This window comes from Lactuca serriola, chromosome 8 (assembly GCF_051521515.1).
Source record: "Lactuca serriola cultivar US96UC23 chromosome 8, Lser_US96UC23_V15, whole genome shotgun sequence".
Taxonomy (NCBI): Eukaryota; Viridiplantae; Streptophyta; class Magnoliopsida; order Asterales; family Asteraceae; genus Lactuca; species Lactuca serriola.
The window spans coordinates 131,232,234-131,237,821 of NC_136415.1; the positions used below are offsets into that span (position 1 = coordinate 131,232,234).

General features: G+C 36.3%; 1 non-coding gene across 1 annotated transcript; it reads left to right on the top strand.

Moving 5' to 3' along the window:
- The first annotated feature begins 4,051 nt into the window (after positions 1-4,051).
- Positions 4,052-4,158, top strand: LOC145071614 (small nucleolar RNA R71). The gene has a single exon (XR_013690620.1). It is a non-coding gene; the product is annotated as a small nucleolar RNA R71 (small nucleolar RNA).
- Positions 4,159-5,588: the final 1,430 nt, after the last annotated feature.

Genomic DNA, 5,588 nt, shown 5'->3' on the forward strand with positions numbered 1-5,588 from the left:
AGGGTTTTTAGCCCATAATCATAGCTGGGAAACACATAAACATAAGGGAAACTAGACTAATCATGATTAAACTAGTCAAACCGAATGGTTAGATGCGAATCCTTGCTCCAATCTCTTTATCCTTTGATCTCTAGTTGAATTTTGTCCTCAAAGGGGTCTTGGAAGGGTATTTTTTTCGTTAATAGTTGCAGCGTTCAGTCCTCTCCCTCCTCAAATCGACCTAATGTCCGAGATATATATAGTTACCAAAAATCTCGACACCACGACGTGGTAAAGGCACCATGCCGTGGTCCTCAAGTTTATCCCGTATTCTCCAAGCCAGCGGTAAGAATCGCGAAGATTCCATTCACCACGTCGTGGTGATTGGAAATCCGACTTTTCTCCAAACATGGAATTCGTCCAAAATTGTGTCGAGTTTTCAGATCATTTTGAATCACCTTAATCGGAGTTACGAGTCAAGAGATATGGTCAAAATACTAACGAGGGGTCAAGCTGTCCAACAACATCCTTTATGTATCTTCTTCTTGCTTAAGCTCACATTTTCCTACTTATAGCTTCCATATTGCTTCCGAGCATGTCTTTTACTCTACATAACAGATATTAAACATAATAAGTACCTTTTTTCTATAATAATCATAATTATAGCAAAAAGTATTAAGATATGATGTAAAATATATGTGTAGATATGCACATATCAAAATACCCCACACTTATCTTTTGTTTGCCCTCAAGCAAAACTAATTAATTTTAATTCAAACCTTCATCACCACCATCATATAGAACAATCCATTTTGAACTCATCCATTATACCAAGACCTCAATGCGCATATTTGTGTCTAAAATCCTAACAACTTCCCCAATCCTAAATACTCACAATCCTTATGAACCTTCAACCCTTAGTTTATACGACACTCATTTCTGCAACCCTCCGAATCAATCCCCGGAACTCTTTCTTAACCTCAAGGTATTTTTGGTTAAGCAACCCAAGCATACATAATCTAGAAATTATAGCTTTAGATACCAAATTTGAGCTCTTGAAATTCTTCACTTCTTTGATATTTGATCTTTGATTTCTTTGAATTCACCACCTTCTTGTTTGATTTTTTTGGTATCTTCAACTTTTCGAATTTCTTCATAATTTTTTTTTATCTTTTGATCTTCATACTTTGATAGCTCCAAAATTCTTACAACTTTTTGGTAATTTCTCTCCTTTTTTTAATATATATCTCACTTTTTTTTTCTTTTTCACTCAAAACCTACATGCTTAAGCAAGGGTGCTTAACTTCAACCTTTATTGGTTAAATGTATTAGTCTATGTGCAATGACTACATAAGCTTTCCTGGATAGATTTCAGGTTTAGGCTGCAAAACATATTATGCCATAAAAACTACCAGACTACCTTTTCATAACTCATGGCTTTTCACTAAGACTTGGGAAGCCACAAATATACTATACCATGTGTTGGCTCGTTTAAACATTTAAACTCTCATCGGATCATCCCATATAACACTAGCAACTTAAGTTCAAACTATTACTAGATTAAATTTTTAGATTATTATTTCAAACCTATTAAAAAATGTTAATTTACTACTTTTCTAGCAATTTGCTTTTTCGACCCCCTACCCCACACTTATTACATACAATGCCCTCATTGTATGCATAAAATAAATTTAAAACAAGAAAAGGGAGAAAGAAAAAGGAACAAACTCCCCTGGGGTATAAGATGCATCTCGAATCGTGTGTAGGATCTCTAGCTTGCTCTAAAGTGTAGAAACGAAATTGGAAAGTAGAATGGCAGCCTCCTGATGTGATGAAAAACTCCCCCACGACATAGGAAAGTGTCAACCATGTCATGGCAGCCGGGACATTGGCGTAAAAATAAAATTTGATGGTGTGGGAACAGCTCATCCATACCACGGAATTCAATATAGAATTGGAAACGCCACTCTTGAACACTTAGACTACTGAAAGTACGGGATTAGACTCGAAAAGCACCACCTCGTGGTGGCTCAAACAGATTATTTTTCTGGTATTCTGACTACGACAACACGACATGGCAGGGATTACCATGACGTGTTGATCATGAAATTACAATAATCGGTGCCAGAATAAGCTGATTTCTGGAATATATGTGGCACCAACGAATGTACGAAGCTGTTAGGCATGACTCCTCACTTATTGACGCAAACAAACACCCGAAAAATTGCTCAAATCTCGCTTCTCTCGTTGTTTTCTAATCTTTCTCTATAGAGAACCTTCTTTTGTCAATAACACCCTTACTCAGACTCTAAATATAATACTTGGAAAGCTTCTTCTTGTGAATGCAAATGTGTCAGATCGAATGAAATTAAAGAACCATTCATGAAAAAAAAATGTTTTGAACCACTGCCACGACGTGTTGATGATGTCCACGCCGTGTTGTCTTCTTTTCAGTAAATACGCTCCAAAATGCTTTTCTCTTCATTATGTGGGAACCCCACATTTATTCAAAAACTTGTTCTTCAATTATGATCTTCAAAAATCACACGGCTTCTTCAAATTAAGCTCCTTCACTGCTTCACTTTCGTTTAACGCTACAAAATAAGATCAAGAACTAGAGAAACACATCATCATTCGGTTAAACTAAAAAAAACTAAAAATTTAAAATTTAAAACTAAAACAAATCAAAAGGAAATGAAAATGCAAACTCATAAAAATCGGGTTGCCTCCCGACAAGCGCTTCTTTTTTGAGGAGTCGTGAGTCGGACTCCTTCCTACTCTATGTTGCATCGGGTGGAAGTGTAACCTCCCCGTTCTCCATCATCTTGAACCTTACACTTTTGTAAGCAACCCTTCTATTGAAGGCCTTTCTTGAACTTTCTTGCATTGTTGGGTTGACATCTTCTTTATGTTTCCGCTTGGGTTCCTTCCTCATTCTAGTGTCTTTAGATTTTGTCTTGTCTCTTTCCAGGTTTTTCTTGTCAAAATGAGACTCATCACTCTCTACTTCTTTTTCTTCAATCGCCTCTGTTACTGGATTTGGTGGCCTTGTAAAAGCAAACACCTCAAAAATCATTGGCGTTGACACTAGAGGTTTTGAATAATTCACTTCTTTTTCCAATTGCTCTTCAGGTAAAGGCTCCTCCCATTCCTCCCACTCTTCTTCCTTCACGCGTTCAAATTCATCATGCTTAAGGAACTTCGTCTTTTCTTGTTTCACCAAATTTTCATTGGCACGGGATGGGAAAGGAAGAGGTGGTCGATATGGCTCAACAACAGAACAATCATAATCTTCTTTTATTGCCCACGACGTGGCACTATTGTCTCCACATTGTGGCGACTGGGCAGCATCACGATACTCTTCTTCTTCTTCTTTCTTTTTTACTTCGAGTGACTGATTAGACTCCTCTTCAAGTTCCTTCATATGCATCAGTTCATCTTCTTCTTCTATATCAACAGCCATGACTTGATCCGTACGGATTAACTCGACTTTTCTTGAAAGTAAATCCGATAGCTTTTCTTGTAAAAGTTTTGTTAATTGCCCAACTTGTGCTTGGATGCTCAAAATAGATTCTTTTTGAACTCTAAGTGTTGCATCAGTTGCATCATGTCTTTTTTCGCTAGCTTCCATGAATCTGAATAGCATCGACTCGAGAACATATATTTTCTCTAAATGGACTTGCTCAATTTGGTAGAGATCATGCTTATGTTCTTGAATTTCTTTCACATCTCGTTCTCTCTTGTACTCCACCTCACAATCCTTAATAGAATGGGGTCCCCTGCAACCTCCACATTTATCATGAATTGATCCACCAATTTTTGTGATCTTTTCTTCCATTGCGTCGAGCTTTGCAATTATTGCGCTGATAGTATCTTGACCTCCATATTTACTTGAATTCCCTCTAGTGAAATCCTCCTTTGAGTTATAATACTCTCTTGAATGCTTAGCTAATTCTTCAATGCTTTATTTGTTGTCGAATTCTTCTTTGTCATGGGCCCTTGCGAGTCTAAAAGTTGACGAGTGCCCACATTGACTCCATCATAAAATATTGAGATTTCTTGTTGCACATTGAAGTCATGTTGAGGTCAATGTCGTAACAATCTCTTGTAACGTTCCCAAGCTTCGTATAATGACTCCCCTTCTAATTGTTGAAAATTTTGGATATTTCTCTTAAGCTTTGCCACTTTTGAAGGAGGGGTAAACTGGTTGATGAACTCGGTCTTAAAATCAGTCTATGTCGTGATTGCTCCAAAGGGAAGTGATTTTAACCATTCTTTTGCTTCACCCTTCAACGTGACCGGTAAAAGTCGAAGCATCACCGCATCTTCACTCACGTTTGGTGCATTAAAATAATGTGAAATCTCCACCACCTCTTATATATGCTCATAAGCGTCCTCGTGCTCCTTCCCATAAAAAGGTAGTTCCTTTAGCATATTGAGAATGTGCCCCGGAATTTCAAACTTTGTCGTGGTTGGGATTTTTGGTGGATCCAGACCCCATCTTTTTTCGTTCCTCATATATCTCTTGTACTCTTCCATTGACATGGTCGTGATGTCCCCCATATTTCCTGCTAAAACAAAACTAGATAAAAAAACACTTAAAAAGGAACAAATACTAAAAACAAACTACAACGTGACCACGACGTGGTAAAGATGACCACGACGTGGTTACAAATCAGATGGAAAAAAAATATAGAAAATTAACTTTTTGTGGTTTTTACCACACAAAAAGCATCGATTAACCTAAAGCAAATAAATGAACAACTAAAATAGTCGTTCCCCGGCAACGGCGCCAAAAACTTAATGTGCACAAATTATACCTATCAACTTTTAAATTTATAACCTAACAAACTTATACTAACTATGCACCTATAGGCAGTGTACCTAGTCAGATTATAGTATAGCTTGGGTAAGTCGGGTGTCGATCACAGAGAACGGTATTTAATTAATAAAATAATTACTAAAAGCTAAACTAAGAAAAGCAACTAAAATGGGGGGTTTTATCTGATTTTATAAGTTCAAAAAAACTTAAATTTAAATAACAAACTAATTTGTAAAGTAAACAACTAGGAAGACAGTTTAAAACCAAGAATAAAAGATACTCTCGTTTAGCTTCGAATCCCTCCTTTTTCCTATGGTTGATTTCAAGTCAATGAATTAATTCCATTAGTTACCAAATAAAAGATACTAGTCATCATGGTCAGACTAACTAGCATAAGTCAATTTAATAACTTTAACCTAATTGATAATGCAAGTTAAGGATACTAAATTGATTTTAAAGGTAATTTGGACTCTGAATGATAGAATCTACAGACTACTATTCTATGGTCAAGTCTAGTAATCAAGCAAACATTATGATCAAATACTTCTCTCTAACACATTTAAGCAACTAACTTATCACCTACACTAGGATATGGTCAATCTCTAGCTCTAGCAATTTAATGGTCATAAACAACTAGGTAAATCAATTTTCATGCATTTAACTACAGTTTAACTACACAAAACTTGAGACTAGGCAGTAAAGATAGAAACTTTAACTAGCTAGGTTTAGATTTATCAAACAATATTTAAAGCAAAACCAACATCATCAATCCATCAAACAAGAAATC